Genomic DNA, 21099 nt, shown 5'->3' with positions numbered 1-21099 from the left:
TTAATCTTACAAAGGGCTGAACAAACACAGTTGGAGCTTGGGCTTTGATAAGGCAGGAAGATGTGTGGTAGAGTGCGGAAGTAGGTATAGGAGGTGGAGTCTAGCAGGGAGTTTCTCCTTGACAGATCAAGTCCCCAGGTGAGAATTTCTTGGAGTGCTGTGTCTGGGCCAGGTGATGGCCTCCCAAGCACCTCTGCCTGTGAGACGATCTCTGCTGAGAAAAAAAAAGGCTGAGACGAGGAGCCTGTCCATCCTCATAGAGGCTTCACTTTTCCACTGTGGGTTTCCTTTGCACATCCACGGGTTCCTTATCAAGCAGTGTTTCCCAGAGCTGTTCTTATACCCCCAACCATCTGCAGCTTCTCTCAATAGCCAGTTCTAAATATGACAAGGAAATAGATTTGGATAGAGTTGCCTCCTCACCCTCAGCCCTAATGCCCAGCTCCTATCAGCTGGCACCGGGCTTCATAGATCCTCTTTTGACTCTTTTCTGGGACCTAGATTACCTCACCTAAATCAGGAGTTAAATATTCACTTCATGGTTAAAGAATGACAAACATCTGTGGTACAGTGGCAGATCAGACACAGTCCAACCTGCACCTGGGCATCAGAGCTGCAGCCGGCAGTGTGGGTGTCCTGCCAGCTGCTGATGGATGAATAGAGTCAAATCCAGTTGAGAACTCCAAAATGCCTTAGTTTAAATGTGTGTCAATACTTACAGATAATGTGTGTGTGTGGGGGGGGGGAGGGGAGGAATCCTCAAATCTAACCTCCTAAAGAATCAGGAATCTTGAGAACAATTGGGTATCTTCCCAGCATGCAAAGGACAACAGTGGTTTTTAATAAGCCTCCCCACCCCTATCTACACACACACACACACACACACACACACACGTACCTTCCAGATAGGGGCAGAGATCTGCACATTGCATTCGGTCCATTTATTTTTATATATAATTGTGACCTGGATGCTTCTTAATTTGAGATCCTTTAAAAAAAAATCCTGACAGTAAACTTCCCTTGCTCTGTGGTAAAGTGTCTTAATTATCTTTAAATCACAGCATGCTGAAGAATGCCTAGACCACATTTAGCAACCAAATCGAGGCCAAGGAAATAGTTCAATGGATGCTTTCAAAAGCTGTAAGTATATAGGGCTACTTCTTGATTGTTACTAATAAAGTAGATTAATTATACTTAATACATGATGTCACAAACATATCAATTCACGCAATAATTCTTCTTAAGCTTTGGAAACACACAATAATTAGAGGTGCTAACAGGGAATAAAACTGACTGTGCCCAGAACTGGCTTCCTTTTGTTGAGTACAGGAAAATAATTAGCATAAAGTGGCTGGCAGGTGAAGAGCTGAAAGAGGAAGCCTAGAGTGCTGAAGATTTCACTGGGATCCAGAGGTTTCCTTAGGCCTCTGATAATTGGTATAAGGAGCTGTGTGGGATAAGTTTGAGTGTAAATGCAAGTTAGTTAACTGAAAGGACATGTTGATGCCATAAAATAGGAAGAATGGGATACCCCACTGATCAGTATGGGGTAGCACCTTACCAATTATTGAAGAGAGGCTCTCATGTTAAGGATTTTCAGAAAATATTTGGACTTGTTAGTTAATGTGGAATCTAATGAAAAATAGTAATATTTGCCTTAGCTTTCCACAGCAAAGTCTAAATCCCATACACAGACACAAACAAGGCATCTGTATGCAAAAGTGTCACTGTCTCTCTGTCAGATAAGGCAGGCATCAAATGCTCCTTCAGAGTACTGTGACCTCAGAAGACCCCGGAACACCTACAGCCTGGGAAAGACTAACAGGATTTATATGTGCTGATAGGAAAGGGCCTCTCAGCACCTGGTGATAGCACCATGTTCAATCAGGGGAAATTAAATTCTAACAGGATTAAAGGAGTCAGCAGCTAAGACATGGGAGTATGATTTCCCTCAAGCTGAAATACACGCTGAAAGCCCATCTTCTGTGGGAAAATCCACTAAGGATAGGACACAATGCATTAAGGAAGGAGGCAGCTTAAAATATGTAAAAAAACGGTAGGTTTGTGTTCTGTCGTGGCAACACAGGTCAGTTTTTATTCTCCCAATATTTATTGCCCTGTTTTCTAACACTGATTATAAAAATATTCATCCATGTATGTTCTGGAAGCAACTTAAGCAGGCTAAAATTGTATCGTGTTTGTGACATCAGCATATACACTAAACCAACAAAGGAAACAATCAAAGCCATGAATTCATTTCATCATTCCCCAAATGGCTTGTTAGCATTTGTTACTGTGCAGCAGAAACATGGCTGCTCATGTCTGTTTTTGGGTGCTTCTGATCGCCCAAGCTATCTTATGATTCAATGGAGATACCCACAGTTCATGCAAATCAGGGCCAATGCTTCCTTAACATTAGTGACAGGGACCTGTCTAACTCTCAAAATTGTTTCTATCCCTCGGAAGGAAGACATCATTCCTTTAGGGGTAATGTCACCCTGTCATTTTGCTCCTTGCTACGACAACAATGTGACACAAAGGACTCCAGCCTTCTGGGTTGCTTCAGTTTCCTTGTTAAAAATCGATCCCAGGCAATTCAAAACTTCAGTTCTTAAACAACAACCGAAAAAAGGAACAAAAAACAAAAACAAAAACAAAAATCAAGCCAAGATTGGTGAAGGGCCCAGGTTAATAGGCACCTCTGTCCTTCAGAGAGTCCCTGTTTTAGCTGATACCAGACTTTCCCTAGGGACAACAGTTCCCTGACAGCCTCTCCAACAGCTTTATTGTTGTGCTCATTTCCAGCAGTTCTCAGCCAGGGGAAGAAATTGGTCTCTGTGGTAAATTGATTGCATTAATGGCTCCAATACCTCACCCCTACCAGTATCTTTACCCTCTGCCCCAAAGCTTTCTAGTGTTCATCTCTTCTGACTTTCAGCTCAATAATGTGACTTATTTTATCCTCTGGGGTGGTAGTAAATGTAGCACAGAGAGTTAAAAAGAGTGAATATTGGGTTGTTTCTCTTGCGCTCACTCATTCTGTGAAAAGGTCTGGGTATGCCTGCTAAAACAATGAAAGACAGACTCAGGTCAAGTCGGCCCAGCAAAGAACATCCTAAATGAGCCAGGAGCCAGGATAGCGACTCAGCAAAGATCCCAACAAAGGCACACTTCTTGTGGGGCCTTTGCTTTATTTTGCATCACCTTACTTTCTTCTACGGACCTAGATATTCAGAACTATAATGAGACTTGAACAGTCTTCCTAATGGGAGCAAGCATGTCCGGGTGAGCTTGGTGAGCTCAGCAGCATCTCCCTAGTTGTATCTGGGCATTATTTTTCTTGCAAAATGACTAAGTGAAATTAAAAATAAATGGTGCATTAATTAGGTATTCACTTTGTGTCCCCAGTACTGCTAAATGTTAAATGCCTTATGCAACCTGATAGTTTTGTGGTTTGTTTTTTGTTTTTTGGGGGGTTGTTTGTTTGTTTGTTTTTTGTTACTCTGTGGAGGATTTTCCCCTTGAGAAATGAGATGATTCAAGAAATAATACATATTTGGAATTATTTTGGCACACATTTTTCTAAAAGAATCTAAAAGGTAAAGATAAAGGAAACTTCTTTTAAAGTTGCTGATTCATCTTTATGATGATAATAATCAGTTGTATGACAGAATCCAATCTGTGGTTTATATGAAAACACCCTCTGTACATTTATTTATATAAAATTAAAGAGTTTGAGTTTAAGACTCAGTTAATTATTTTCACTTTGTGGGGAAGGGTTAAAAATTAAGCCCAAGACCTCACATACAATAAGTACATTCTGTACCACTCAGGCACACCCAAACATTCCAATTCTAGAATTATTAAAACAAGTAAGCATACATATTTTTAGAAGAGACAAAAAGTCTTACTTAGATTTCTATCACTATAATAAAACACTATGACCAATACCAGCTTGGAAGGAAAGGGTTTATTTGGCTTAAACTTTTACAACACTGTTTGTCAGCATGGAAGTAAGGGAAGAATTCAAACCGGGATGCAAGAACTGAAGCAGAAGTCATGAGGAAAATTGCTATTGTGTTACTTCCTATTTTCTCAGCTTTCTTTCTTTTTTTTTTAATTTTTAAAATATATTTTATTAATTTATTCCTATTACATCTCAATTGTTATCCCACCCCTTGTATCCTCCCATTCCTCCCTCCCTCCCATTTTCCCCTCACTCCCTCCCCTATGACTGTGACTGAGGGGGACCTCCTCCCCCTGTATACGCTCATAGGGTATCAAGTCTCTTCTTGGTAGCCTGCTATCCTTCCTCTGAGTGCCCCAGGCCTCCCCATCCAGGGGATGTGGTCAAATATGGGGCACCAGAGTCCGTGCGAAAGTCAGTCCCCATTCTCCACTCACCTGTGCAGAACATCCAGTAAACTTCGAACCCCTATCCAGATCTAGCCAATGGGCAGGACGTTCCTCATAGGGCATTCTTCAGTTTGCTTTCTTATCCAACTCAGTTCCACCAGCTTACGGTGCAACTGTTCTCCTTACCCACAACCCCCTTCCCTCCCTGGTCTGGGCTCTTTGTCCATCATAAACCAAGAAACTGCCACACAAACTTGTCTATGGGCAATTTGGTGGAGGTATTTTTTTCTCAGATAATGCTAGGTCCTGTCACGTTGACAAAACAAACAAACAAAAACAAAAGCACCAGGACACACAGCAAAAGAGTCAAGTGTCATTACAGAATAACAACAACAAAATCATTTTAAATGGGAAAACAATTCTGAACTTGTACACACCTAATCATGTCACATTTATAAAAAATGTATTTTGACATAATAAGGAAAAATGTAAAAGATAAACTAAAATATTTAAAATGTATCTTTATAGGTTTGAAGAAAGGAGACTTTTAAATGGGTTACAATGAGCTTAAGAATGAGATACATTTTATTAAGCTAAAGTTAAGAACTTCTGGATATGAAAAATGTTATTGGAGTTTGAAACTCCAATATGGTTTAAAGCACAGTCTGCGTTAACATGTCACATGCATGTATGTGTGCACGTACACGTGTGCACTCAGGCAATATATAGGTTTTTGGCTTTATTTTTCCACCAGGATCTTAATTTACCTGAGGCTGGTCTTGTGTTAGTAATTATGTTTCTAGCTCCTGAATTCTAGGATTGCAGGCACATACCATTACCTAAGGCTAGTTATAGCTTTAGCTGGGACATGAGAGAACAGTGTGTCTACCTGTGTCCCCCTTGCAATAGAAGTGTTATAACTTATAGAGAAGATGAAGCAAATGACAAGAAATGTGCATGTGCATTTGGATGAGGCCCAAGTTACAGGAGCTTGGACATAGATCTCTTCTCAGGGACCAGGGGCAATGATTTTTGGGCTGAACCACTTTTCACTCCCAGTATATTTCCTGTGGGAATCCTAATTTCTAGGGCTCTTGTTATAATCCTACATGGAAAATGAGCACTCATTAAAAATTGGAAGAAACACTTGTATCTTTCATATTCTACTCATTAATGAAAAAGTAATGTAACAAATTGCAATATATCCACAAAATAGAATATCAGACAGTACTAATAATTATGTCCAGTTTTGCAATGAACGAATGAATTAAAAATAAGAATATTACTGAGTGTAAAAGCATCTCAGAAACAATGTACATGATGATACCAATTTAGAAAACGCAAAACTAAGTGAAATATGGATGAGGATTATATAAACACAGAACAAAATGTTTTTTAAAAAATTAGAAAATTATTACAATAACTATTTCAATAATTGTATGTTTTAAGGGTTGAGAAACAGAGATAGACAGGAGGGAAAAGGAGGAAGGAGAGAAAGAGAAAGGCATGGAGAGAGGGGGGAAAAGAGAGAGGGGGAGGAAGGGAGGGAGGGAGGGAGGGAGAGAGAGAGAAAGAGAGAGAGAGAGAGAGAGGCTGACTTAACAAACACTGCTTCAGTGTGATAAATAACACTTGGATCTCATCTTTCTGCCTTACCCACTTCCCTAAAGTGATAAGGGACAATTCAAGTTAGATTAGAAGAGTTCTTGGCATTTGCTATTCAGAATGTATTTCCCATCTTGAAGTCGCTGTGTGTGAAGCCAGGAGCAATTACTTTTCAAGTGGATATACTGTCACCGCCTTTCAAGGTGTGATTGTCCTGCGTTTCATCATAACTTCTTGAGCCAGCTAGAGGTTCACACGGCAAGCATTATGAAATAAATGAGAATTGGAATTCTCTCCACCTAAAAAGTAAGGAAATGCAAAAATTGAATTCTGACTAAAGGGCTATCAAGGGGCACTCTTCTTTTTAAGAAAAGCATAGAAGGCAGGGCTTTGGTGCTCATGCACAGACTCATTTGAATATGTCTTTGCCTTTTGAAAATTGCAGCAGTCAAAATCCAGTCTTTATAAGATGTATTCTACTTTACGAAGTAAGATTATTTCTAAACAGAAACTATGACCTAACAAGTTTTCAAAGGGCATTTTATTTATAGCAGCCTTGATGACTATCCATTTTTCCAAGGTTGATTAAAGAGCCTTAGAGTGGATCAGTTATATGTATGGAAACAAACATCATGGCCATGTGGCTTCTCTGCAAGACTGACTTTAAGAGTGTGGGTATGTCAATGCCAACACACAGAAAGACAAATTCATTTGCTCACAGAGGATTCCAATTTATTTGTTTAGAAGTCTTAATGTCTTTTCTATTTCGCCTTCATCAAGACATAAGTTAAGATTTTTTAGAAAATATTAGCTTCACTTGAGAATACAAAACTCTTAGTGGGTTCCCAGCTGAAAACTGACCTCAGCAGATCAGCCAGTTTCCAAAGGCATTTGACAGCTTCAAAGAAATTATGGGTCTATTCTCTTTGGAATTTTAGTTGAGGTGCAATGTTAACAACGAAACATATTCAAGGCAATCATTAAAGCAGACTTTGTACAGGCTGTTCTGCAAATTAAGGTTATACAACTGGCCTATGTTACATACGTACATATATACATACATACATACATACATAATTAGATACATATGATAATATTTCACTTTCCTGCTGCCAATATATCTCTAATATGTAAATTCTTCATACCTTTGGGAAATAAACAAAAGCCATTGCAATATAATTACAGAGATCCAACTGTGTCCTGCTAGCCCACTCATTTATTAGCTAGGTCAGGAACCAAGGGCCGACAAAGCCTCAGTGCGTTTACAATTTATAATTAAATATTTTAAAAAATCAAAGTGTGTTTTGACTTCCATGTTTAAGGACTCCAGAAGTATGAAGCAATCACACAGTCTTCGGAAAAGATTCTGATTTTGCTGGATGTGGTCCTTTTCAAACCAGGTTGCATATTAAAATATGATAGTCCTTCTTAAAAGGTATTCTAGATTAAAGATCAACAGATGGGGAAAAAATTAATCCTGACAGAACACAGGAAGAACTGCTTTGAATTTCCGTATGTCCTGAAAATATAAATCTGAAAGTATGAACAATAAGTATCAATATCTGCGAGTTCCAAATGCTCCCCCTAAAAACACTGCCTGTGGACACGAGAATAGTGGAGGGAAAAGAGGCTGAGCTCATTCACATTGTTTGAGAAACAAATGGCAAGAAGGGCTAAGTACAGAGGTGGTGGTGGTGGTGTTCCCAGAGATATATAAAAAAGATTGAGAAGGAGCTGTGAAAAGCTTCAGCGCTACCAGGCCTTGATACACATCTCATTTAGATAAAAATCAGGAAGGGAGGGAGAGGGGATGAAAGCATCCTAGATCACAATACAGTATAAGAAAGTTCCTGAGAGAGTATGAGGGTTGTTTTTAATCAAAGCTCATCATTAGAGAAGGCTCAAGTCTCTCAGATTGGGCCGGTTTTCCCATGCTCTAGAATGTGGCCAATCATTGGCTGACAGCAGCCTGCTGGCAGTGCAGCCTTAGCATACATTCATTGTTGGATTGTACACCTCAGTGATTCGACTCCTGGGGTTTCTACTTCATGCCGTGAATGTCTTCACAGGCTATGAAGAAGACAAAAGAGTCAGATGGTGGACGGTTTCTCAAACAGCTTGAGAAATATGCAATTTCAAGACTCCAATTGCTTGCAAAACCAAGCTTTTTGTTTGTTTGCTTGTTTTTATTTTTAAGACACAGTTGCTCTTGTGTAGCCTTGGCTGTCCTGGACTCACTTTGCAGACCAGGCTGGCATTGAACTCACAGCGATCTGCCTGCCGCTGCCACCCTGAGTACTGAGATTACAGGCTTGTGCCACCACTTCCAACTCAGGTTTTATTTATTGCTCATAAGACTGCAGGTATCATGGCTGGGCATAAACGTATGTCAGCTCCATATCCATGACATTTTAGGAACCTGTCTAATAGAGAGGGAAATTGGCTTCCTGTAGGTGAGAAAACGGCTAAGAACAAACCAAACCATGCCAATGCTCTGCTTACATCAATGTGATCTTGCTCTATATACAAAGCATGTCGCATAGTCAAGCTCAAAGTACCTGAGGTTAGAGAGTATCATCCTGATATCTTAAGAACCTTTACAGTTCTAAACATAAAGGACGTCGGTGTACACTCCTGCTATGATGAAGAATTAAAGACTTAACATTGCTTTTTCTTGAAAACTAATGTTGCTCCCCTGATAAAGAAAAGACTGTCATTGGGAGACATAATTGTGAAAATATTTGATATATCCCAATAACTAGCAATTACTTGACTTCTCTTTATCTTCCTTTCTCCTAGATGAGACAACTTAATGCTAGAAGAATACAGATATAGAAACCACCTCTAGAGTGAAAGACCACCTCCAATGAAAACAGTAGTAAAAAACTGGTAAGTTTGATATTTGTTTTTTGTGTATTCTGAATATAAGAGGAAGATAGGGATATAATGTGGAGAAATCATGACTTCTACAAATGGAGACAGATTTTGGTGAATGGAAAAAATATATAGACTCATGAAATAAAAAAACTTTCAGCAGCAAAGTGTCAATTCATTGCTTGACAATATAAAGACTGTTAGTCACCCCCATGCCACAATGGTCCAATGTAGGACTTTTATACATCACAATGCATAATGGCAGAAGTAAAAATGTTTTGCAGCATAGCTGTCTTAGATAAACCCAAAACATTAGCCCATTGCGAGGGCTAGCATCTTTATCCTACAACTCATAGCACTCAATTGAGTGTGGCTTAGTGGTATAGTATTCACCTGGCATACATAGGGTGCTAGGGTGAGATGCTGGACTAAGTCTTCTTCTTTGTAAGAAAATAAACAGAATTTGGCTTTGAAGAAAAGAAGAGAGAATACTGACATAACATATCAGCTTGGAGAGTCTCTTGACACTTATAATCTGGGTTTTGTCTCCTGAACCCATGTGTTTGAAGGGGAGAATCATCTCCAGAAAATTTTCATTTGACCTCCACTTATATGAAATGACACATGTTTGTTTACACATGTGCATACATGTATATACATACATACATATATACTAAATAAATAAATGTCAGTAAAGAAAACAAACTAACAGTACTATATCTTTGGGCCTTTTTTAAAGTTAGAGGAAGTTTTTAAATTTTTACCTCATGTGTTTGGTTAGAGTTACACCAAAACACTTTATATTATTTGTGGCTATTATGAATGGTGTAGTTTCCCTGATTTATTTCTTGGCCCCTTTGTCATTTGGATACAGGAGGTCTACTGAGCTTTTTGAATTAATCTTATATCCAGGAGTTTTTCTGAAGGTGTTTCTCAGCTATGGGAGTTCTCTTGTGGAATTTTGGGAGTTATTTACATACGCTATCATATCATCTGTGAATGGTGATTCTTTGATTTCTTCTTTTCCTATGTGGACCCCTTGATCTCCTTTTGCTGTCTTGTTGTTCTAGCTAGAAATTTAAGTGCTATATTGAAGAGATATGGAAAGAGTGGGCAGCCATGTTGAGTCCCTGATTTTAGTGGCATTTCTTACTTCAAGTCTCTGGACAAAGAAATTGAAGAAGATATCAGAGTATGGAAAGATCGCCCATGCTTATAGATTGGAAGGATCAACATAGTAAAAGTGACCATCTTACCAAAAGCAATCTACAGATTCAAAGCAATCCCTATCAAAATACCTACACAATGCTTTACCAACCTTGAATGATCAACTCTCAACTTCATATGGAACAACAGAAAAGCCAAAATAGCTAAAACAATCCTGTACAATAAAAAAAAATCTTCCAGAGAAATTTCCATCCCTGATCTCAAGCTGTACTATAGATCAGCAGCAATAGAAGTGGGATAGGACTGGCATAGAAATAGAGTGGTTGATCAATAGAATTGAATTGAAGATCCAGAAATAAACCCATACACCTATGAACACTTGATTTTTGACAAAGAAGCCAAATCTATCCAATGGAAAAAGATAGCATCTTCAACAAATGGTCTAACTGCATGTCTATATGAAGAAAAATGCAAATAGATCCACATTTATCACCCTGCACAAAACTTGAGTCCAAATGGATTAAATACCTCAACATAAAACCAGACACACTAAATCTTTTATTAAAAAAAGAAGTAAGGGAAGATCCTTGAACTCATTGGTACAGGAGACAATTTCCTGAACAGAATACCAATAGCTTAGGCTCTAAAATCAACAACTAATAAATGGAATCTCATGAAACTGAAAAGCTTCTGTAAGGCAAATGACACTGTCAACAGAACAAAATGACAGCCTACAGACTGGGAAAAGATCTTCACCAACCCTACATCTGACAAGGAGCTTATATCCAAAATAAATAAAGAACTCAAGAAATTATACACCACCAAACAAAATAATCCAATTAAGAAATGGGATACAGAGCTAAACAGAGAATTTTTAACAGAGGAACATCGAATAGCCAAGAAACACCTAAACAAATGCTCAATGTCCTTAGTTATCAGGGAAATGCAAATCAAAACAACTCTGGGATTCCATCTTATACCTACCAGAATAGCTAAAATAAAAAATTCAAGTGATGGCCCATATGGAGAAAAGGGGAACACTCCTCCATTGCTGCTAAGAGTGCATATTTGTACAACCACTTTGGAAATCAATCTGATGCTTTCTCAGAAAATTAAGAATAGTGCTACTGCAAGACCCAGATATACCACTCCTGGGCATATACCTGAAAGATGCTCTACCATTCAAGGAAATTTGCTCACCTATGTTCATAACAGCTTTATTCATAATAACCAGAATCTAGAAACAATTTAGATGTCCCTCAATTGAAGAATGGATAAAGAAACTGTGGTATATTTGCACAATGGAATACTACTCAGCTATTAAAACCAAAGAAATATTTAAAATTGCAGGCAAATGGATGGAACTAGAAAAGATCATCTTGAGTGAGGTAACCCAGACCCAGAATGACACACATGGTATATACTCACTCTTAAGTGGACATTAGCCCAACATAGATGTCCCCTGAGAGACCGTACCAAGCAGAGGATCAGAACAGATGCTGGGACAAGCTGCTGGACTCTGAGTTGAGAGCTGAGAGTTGTATGGGAGAATGGGGGGATGTAAGGACTTGAGGATTCAGGAACTCCGCAAGGAGACATCAAGGGATGAGGATCTGGACCGAGGTTGCCGGGAGACTGCACAAACTGTTGCACCTCCAAAGATAGTGCCTGCAGTAAGCCTAGACGCCCTGTTCAGATCTAGCCAATGGACAGCCCATTCTCCACAGTTGTGCGGGGAACAGGGACTGCCTCTGACATAAACTCTGGTGCCCCGATTTGATCACTTCTTTTGGTGGGGAGGCCCTGCAGACACAAAGAAGAAGGAGAAGAAAGCTATCCTGATGATACTTGATAGTCTGTGGTCACGTGGTAGGGGAGGAGGAACAGGGAGGAAGATGGAGGGATGGCGGGACCAAGTGAAGGGATAACAATTGGGATGGAATCTTAATAAATTATAATAAATTAAAAAATTTAAAGCAAACAAATAAACTAACCTCCTAATTTGAATGCAAATAAAGAACAATTCTAAATGATGACTGGCAGTGATCATAGGACTAAACTAAACATGAACACCAAGAGAAAAGTATATGGAAATTTATCCCCTTGCCCTTCCCAACGCAAATACTAATACCAAAGCAAGGAAATAATGGAGTACGCAAAGAGAGACAAAGAACAAATTGAGACAGGATTTTCTGCTAAGAAGCAACAGAAAAGTTCATAGTAGACAGTGCTATTTCTATGGAATAAGTGATCAGAGATGAAATGATAAGAAAAAAATAAAAACAAACCAAAGTAGAAGAAGTAGAAGAAAAGTTAATGGGTAAGAAACCTGCATTTTATACAAGTTCATAGTTAATACAATTGTGGTTTTCAATGATCTGAAAAACTGTTGTTGTTATTGATGCCAATTCATGACAACAAAAGAGAGGATAGAATGAAGAATTTAATGTATATTAAAATATAATTTGAAGGTACAAAATGTAAGCAGTAATAGTAGTCAATTGAATTAATGCTAAAAATGAAAAAAGTTTAAATTTACACACATCAATTAACAGATTTATTTTACTACTAAATCAAAGAAAATAAAAAGAACCTAGATAGTTTTAACTATATCAAACCTTTCACGAAAATTCATGATACATTTCAAAATATATTTAAGCTACTACACAAAAATTCTTATAGTATAGTTATTATGTTTGGTAAGTTTAGTTTTTATATACATGCAATGTAGGACATATGATGTGGATATATTTATCACAAAAAAGTACTGCCCAAATCACGACTCCTATTAAAACACAAATCAGTTTTTCATTTAAACTGAGAACAAAAGAAGTACAATTGCTATCATCACAATTATTTATAATTGTTCTAAAATATAAAATGGAAATAGGAAGTAATTATTATTATTTACAAATTGTGTGATTATCCAGTCTAGAAATCTTAAACATAGCAAGAATTGGACTTAGTAAAAGTATTCATTAGTGCAGCCAATCAAAAGATAATCAAAAGTAGTTTTCTTGTATAATAATACTTTAGAAGCTGTAATAGAGAAAATGATTGCATTCACAATAATTATACATATTAATATTTCACAAATATAAAATAATAAAGAACCATTATAACAATAATTTTACAAGCTTTGTATAAAAATGCAAACTTTATACAGAGTCTTAGAAAAAGACTTGGGTCAATGGAGAATTATACTTTATGTGGCTTCATGACAATGTAATGTAAATGTCAATTTTTTAACAAGGATATGCAAATAATATTAAAAATTCTAATGTCTTAATTTTTCTTTGTAATAATTAACAGCATCTATTTTAATGTTTAACTGAGAAAATATGCAAATGTAGTTAAAAAATTAAAAGACAAGAAAGGAAATATGAAAGCTTTGGCTTGCCAATTATTAAAGCATACTGAATTACATATAGTAACATAGTAAGTAGAAAGCCTCAGGGTTTAGTTTTCCCACTGAAACAATCATTAGCTAGTTGTTAGTTACCCTTCTATTGCTGTCATAAAACACTATGACCAAGGAAACGTATAGAAAAGTTTATTTGGACTTACTGTTCCAGATGGAGCAGAGTCTGTCATGGTGGAGTATCATGGTGGCAGGTGGCAGGCATAGTCGCAGAGACAGCTACGAGATTACACTGTGAATAACAAGCAGAAAGTAAAGTGAAATGGCAGAGCCCAGTGGCCTGTTTCCTCATCAAGGCTATCCCTTCCTAATTCTACCAAAACTGGGGGGAAATTTTTTCAAGCATCTGAGCCTGTGAGGAATATTCTTACTCAAAACACCATGATCAGTTACATATTGGTAAAATGGAAGAAATCACAGACGCATGTAAACTCTTAGCAACAAGAAAAGACAAAGAAAAAGTACATTTTATAAAATATTATAAAGAGAAAAGAAACACAGAGAAAGAATACTTTATATGTGATTTAGTTTAGTATAAAGACTAAAAATTCTTACAACTTAGTAAGAAAAGATGAACAGTGCAATTACAAAATAAAAATTATGAGATACCTTATTACATCCAATTTAAAAAGGAGCAAAGATATTGAGTAGACATGTCTCTAAAATAGTATTATTATAAAGAATCCATTAAAATATACTTAAGTTAACTGGTCATTAAAGAAGTAAAAATACCAGAAGCCCTTGCTTGCCAAAGAAGACACCCAGAGGCACTGCCCAATGTCACATAGTGAGGGCAGGGAGGCGAGTGAATGTGAAGATGCCATGATGACCAAGTATGGGAGAGAAAAAGATGCAGAAGGGTTGTGCACTATGGTGAGAAGCAGAACTAGAGATGTGAGGGTGGTGAGGAGCAAACTGATGTGAGGAATCTCTGCTGCCACTTGAGACCATGGTGAAGTCCTGGCTCATGCTACTACCAAGGGTCATGTCTGGGTGCTTGGCCCTGCAGCTGCAAGGGACTGTGCTGATGTTCACGGCCTGTATTACCATCAAAGGCAGTGCAGATGTCCCTGGTCTTGGCTGGTGCTGGAGGTTAGGTTGGTATCCTAGGGCTTTGTAGAGCTGGCCATGCCCGTTGCCTAGGCAGCATGGGAGAGCTGGTCCTGAGAGCTGTAGAGCTGGCCCTACCCCTCCCTGGCTGCAGCACCCAGGATGGTAGGCCCTGCACCTCACCTGGACAGTGTGGTAGAACTGATCATGGTGGCCTGGGTGTGGGAGACATGATAGGATGACTAACTCAGGTAACACCCAGGCCCAAATCCAAGGCTTTGAGTTGGCCCACCCCAACATCTCTCCCATCTATGAACTACTGAAGGCCCAGTCCTGCAGAACCAAAGGTTCACAATCTCCACTACACAGGCCAATGACAGGGTATCTGAGAGGAGTCTCTGTGAGGATCCAGTATTGATAGTGTAGCAGAAGCCAGAGGCCTTGAACCAGACCAATGACTTACCGAAGTGAACATTTGCAAGTCAAGATAAGTGGGCAAACAGATGTACTGTGTGGCACACCACAGTTTCTATGGCAAGATTTTGTTTGTTCTTTGTTTTATTGTTGTTTTATATTCTTTTGGGGGGAAGTTGCAAGTATGGAAGGCATATATGCAGGGACGGGAAGATGAATGGGTTTGAATTGCATGATGTAAAATTCACAAAGAGTCAAGATAAAAATTTTAAAGGAAAATTACAAAGTATGAATTTGGAGAGATGGCTCCACACTTTACAGCATGTGTTGCTCTTGGGGAGGATCCAAGTTCAGCTCTCAGCACTCACATGGCATCCAAAAACCATGTTTTTAATTCCAGCTCCAGGGTCTGTGCCTCATCTGACCTCTGCAGGCTCCTTCATGCATGGGATGTGCACACATAACCCAAGGCACACACATATGCATTAAATAAATGAATGAATACAAAAATGAAAACTATGAGATAACTTTTCATATCAGAATGCCAACAACAACAATAAAAAAGAATCACACATTTTTAGGATTATAATGGTGGCCGAATGGCCATACATTATTAGAGGGAATGCATAATTGCACAATTGCTATGAAAAGGTTGGTCTTTTTTTCTCCAGGTGACAACTGAAATATGAACCAAAAATTTACTCCTAATTCTATTTCCATTAGAAAAAAAAAAAGCACATGTCCTCAAAGAAACTGGTACATGAGTGTGATTGTGTGGAACTATATGATTCATAGCCAAAACATAAAAAAAGAACCCACATGTATATTAATTCATGGTAAAAGTTGTGGTTCACACATGTAAGAAATTGTGTTTATTTATTAAAAATCAATGAAGTCTTGATATATGTAGAAACTTAGATGAACTTCAAAATAGTATAACAGCAAGTCAACACTTTGAGCCGGACATGAAGCCATCAATTGTCTGTTTCCTATTTTGAAAAAGACACTCAACATATGCAAATAATTACAGAAAGTAGATTCTATGAGCATCCAAATCTGGGTGCTGGTGCTGGGGAAGGATTACACGGTACCTGAATTTCGAACAAGATTATAAATTCCCTGCTGCAAATATCAACGACATTCTCTAGTTTTATGTTTTCCTCTAGTAATGAATGTCATAAATGGATGAAGAGTAAGATCACACAGAACCTCTGACCTGAATAGAATAAACACCATAATTGGTTGACAGAAATCCACAATCTTATTTTCAAGATCACTAACTATATTGCTGATGGAAAACATAACTGAAAATTGATTATTAAATTAAGGTTGATTATTCTCTACATTTTTAACAAACCAGTAAAACAAACATATAGAGACTGGCCATTAACACTGGTCACAGCAGGTAGGTGCTTGGCGGATAGGAACCAATGGACCAAGAGTGATACCGAGCTCAAAACACAAGAAGAAGGTTCACCTCTTTGCACTAAGGAGATTTGCCTATCTGCTTTCCCTATTTGCTTATAATTTTCTCTTGAAATCATCATTGCATAGATTCTTGGATCATGAGTCTTCATTCAGCCCCTGCTGCTTGCAACACTTATGCAAGACCATATAATACACAGATTCCTTACCCTTTTCATTTCCCTATATTCCGACTAGATAGACATAACAAATGACTTCATATAATCAAGGAGGTGAAAGGTCTTGTGTCCTGTATGGTGCATCTGATAAGTGATGGTGATTGCGTTAAAATGAAAAATGTCTGATTGTTAGAGACAGGCTTTGTTCTGCTGCAGGTTAATGGCCCTCACATCATGGTCTCAATTAAAACTCAATGCCTTGTCTAGAAAATGGCCTAAAGCACATGTGTTGTTCAGTGCAGGAGTATGAGAAATGTATGATCTAAAATGCAAGGTGGCAGTGATTGGCTCACTTCTTATGGCTTGGGAGAGATTAGAGTGTGATAAGAGTAATAACATTCATTGTGTATAGTAGTAAGTGACCTAGACACAACAAGAAACCTTGTGAATAGACAATATTTTATTCACCCAGTGTTACATCAACTGGCATCATTAGCATCACCTGGGAGCTTGTTAAAAATGAAGAATTTGAACTCTCAATCTATGAGGCCAAGATGATAATAACTTTAATATATTTATTGCATTTTCTCTTTTTATTGTATCACTAGATTAATATGAAAGTCTCTTTGCAGATGCAGTATGGGTTGAGATGCAGTACATCCACTGACATTCCATCAGCTGAACCAGGCCACATGACTGAGCCAGTCATTGCTGCCTGGAGACTGTTTATAGAGCTAAACAGAGCGAGTATATAGTTACTGAGCAGTTTATCAAATAGCACATAGATTGTGACCATTTTATTTAAACAACTACTGTGCAGAACCAAAGACTTGAGCAATGTATGATGAAGGCCATACTGTTTCTTACAGTATGAAATGATTATTAAAGTACTATCTCCGACACCCTGTCTGGGTAGAAGGCTAGAAAGTTCAGTTTTGCATATCTTCCAGCGATGCCTTGGTGTCCCAAATAAACAGGTTCTTCAGATAACTGACCGTCAGCCCTTACAGTAACCTAACTATTATTCTAAGAGAAGAGTCAAGGTCGTTGGTCATTACATGAGTGATTTTACACTCTACTCATTGGGCTCTTGGCCACCTTTTGTTTCTGTGGGGTATGTTAGCTTTGTGAGGCTGTATTAGAATCTCGCCTTTGACTTCCTCTGCATGAACTGTAAGTGGACTCTTAAGTATGATGGAGCCTACCCCTAGGCTCATCACTACGATTCAAGAGGTGGTGACTGTCCTAGCTTTTTTAAATCAGTTATCCTTATTTCTGTTGCTTAGGTAAGCAAAGCCATTATTCTTACTTTTTTTTTTCTTTCATGTATCACTGTATTTGTGACATCCACCCACATTTGTACATATCGTAGGAATACTACTTATCCAGCGGCTTACTTATATATTCCACATGGATATGAATAATTTGAAGCATTCTGACATTTTAATCATTTGAAATAATTCTTATAAGATAATTTTACAATATATCTTTTGTTATATTTATGTATACATTTAAAAATAGATTTATGCGTTTATTTAATATATGCATACTGTATTTTTATAATTTCCTACCTTCATCCAATCCCTTCCGTACCTCTCAGCTCTGTCTCTATTGGTGGTCATGTTAAAAAAATCGTTACACACACTCCCACCTTGTGTGTATGTGTCTGTGTGTGTGTATACATATGAATAAATACATAAATACAACTTGCTGAATACATTTACTATAGCTCCTATGTAAATTTTTTTAGGGCTGACCACTTAGTATTGAATAACTAATTAGTGATCTCATGCCTGGGGAAAATTAATTCTCCCTCTCTTAGCAGTTGTTAATTGCCTGTAGCTCTGCATATCCTTGTACCCACAGATAAGTGTAGCTCTCACTCCTCATCAAAGATTTATGCACACATTCCTTATGAACACTTAACTGTGCGTACTTGCTGAACCACATGAATATATATACATATATATATCCAACTTGATTCTCTATGTTTCTAATTTGAAAAGGTAAATTTCAAATTTGGTCAAGAGGGTGCTGCTCACGGGCATGTGCTTCTATTTTTTTTTTTTTACTTAAAACCTTGTGATATTCTAGTTAAAACATAATAATCCCCTTTCTTCCTAAGCCTAAATAATTTTGGTAGAAATTAGATAGTTTTAAAAACTGCATTACCTTCCAATTACTCCAAGGTGCTACTTGGTCGGTGTGTTATTTATACTCTGGTAAGAGTCAGACACCCTTGCCTCCACACTGACATGCATAGGGAAATTATCAAAGCATCCCATTGATCAATATCCTCATATAAATAGATAATGAATCTAGGACATGGCTATTCTTTTAGAGTCACAGTGGTTCTGCCGAAAAAGAATCCTAGTTTTTCTGGGATTAATCTGAACTAGAGATGGCATTGCTTTCTTTCTCATTCTTGCATGTGGCGCTCTGAGTGCAAAGTGGAACACTGTTAATTATTAGGGAGAGAAAAGAGCCTTGTGCGGTGTGGGGGATGGAGAGAATAGGAGAAAGAGAGACAGACAAAGGGAAGGAGACAGAGAGAGACACACATGGACAGAGACAGAAATACAAAGAGAGACAGACAGATAGACATGCGCACACACACACACACACACACACACTCAGAGAGAGAGAGAGAGAGAGAGAGAGAGAGAGAGAGAGAGAGAGAGAGAGAGAGCACTCTTGCTCCTTTGATTCCACTTCTGGTTAGCGTTTACTGTCAAGTTGACAAAACTTAGAGTCACCTAAGAAATGAGACATAATTGAAGTGTTATGTAGAACAATTTGGCTTGTGGCCATTTTTGTACGATATTATCTGGATTTCTAATTGATGTAGAAGGACCCAGACATAGGGAGTGGCAACAGTATTTGGATGTATAAGAAATCTAGCTAAGTATGATCCTGTGTGTTAGCAAGCAGCATCCCTTCAAAGTCTCTGCTTCAAATTCCTGCTCTGACTTCCCTTAGTAATAGGGTGCAGCCTATAAAGTGAAATAAATTCTCTCTTCCCCTAATTAGGTATTGCTCGTAGTGTTTATCACAGTAAGAAGAGAAAGAAGAACAATACCAAATCCACACCTTACCATGTTTTTAAAATAATGATTGACGATGGTGGTGGTGGTGAGGGAGAGATGGTGAGGGTGGTAATAACGATGACATGACTAAAATCAATTACGTACCTGCCAGTTGTAAGGATTTGAAAATGATTTTCATGATGACTGATAACTGCTTATCAGTTAAAACTAAGAGATTTGTCTGAGTGCCTCTAGAGTAGCCTGAACAATGTCAAGTCTGTGGCTTCCATTTACAATAGTTAGCAATGCCGAACCTTTGACCTCTATCCCAAAGCCATCTCTATTTGTAGGAAGTGGCCCAAGATAGTCAAAGACAAACTGCACTTGAGAAACTTCACCTAAGTACCCTACTTAGTTGAGTTTTGTTTTGGTTTTTTGGTTTTTTTTTTTTTTTTTTTTTGGCCATGTGTCATTGTCATTAGTTGAATAGGAAGACCTGTTGGTGGTGAACTTTCTTTACAGAATTTCTAGTTGTTAGAGAAAATTGGCAAATATGCAGGAAATGGGATATGAATAAAATAAAATATCAAGAAGCAAAGTGATTCACAAGAATGCCAGAAAGTGAATATTTTAACCTTTCAAATTAAATAATCACAAAAAGGCAAATTTAGTAATGAAATAGCCAATGGCACATCCACATAATGAAATATATATTTAAAGTATGTTAAATATTTAGTGATGCTTTTTAATATAGGTAGTTTAGTCCGTGTAATGGAAAATGGACATCCTAAGTGTCATAAGCCGGGTCTCATAAGCAAGCAAACACACTCCAGTACAAACACTGAAGAAAGTTAAAGGAATGTTTACAAACCTGGCAGAATTAAAGGAAAGCAACAAAATCTGAGAGGCCTTGGGAGGAGAATGGTGAGAGATTTTTCACAGTGACGACCAGTGACCAGTGATCAGTAAGGAGACAGCACACAGCACCCAGGATCTATGACTGTGGGTAGATAATCTCAAACAATTCTCGGTAGCCTGGCATGAGAGCCTCAAACCCATATCTCCTCCCTTCCAATCTCTAATTTACATCACTCATTAGAGGGCCCCAGCTGGAAAGCAGGAATCAAGGGTCTGTTGGTATAGTATTTGCACAGTACCCTCTTTCACTCCTATGTGAAGGCTATGTAGAGGGGCCTCATGCATGTAGTTATATTGCTAAGAAATAAAGTTCTCATTTTAGATCACTCTATAAAAAATGTATACCTGCCAACTTCTTTACTGTTATTATATAATGTTCATTAAACCCTTCTGGCTCATTAAGCATTCATTAATTAAGATATAAATCTGTAACCCCCCCCCCTTACCAGCTCTAAAAACCAGTTTTTTTCCACCTTTGGCTGTCTTTATCTAGCGGAAAGATTTTTTTTAAACAAATGTTAGAGGGTAATGTAAAATCTTTGAAAAAAATATCAACAATCAGCTTCCAAAGGTGAATACAAAATTTCCCAAAGCATCTATAATTATATTAGAATTTTACAGAGAAGATATTATCTTCTAGCTCCAACCCTATACTTATGTGGTAACATACCTGGTTCTTACCCAC

This window comes from Acomys minous, assembly GCF_964271855.1.
Source record: "Acomys minous genome assembly, chromosome: 3".
NCBI lineage: Eukaryota > Metazoa > Chordata > Mammalia > Rodentia > Muridae > Acomys > Acomys minous.
Note: the sequence above shows the minus strand (reverse complement) of the source record.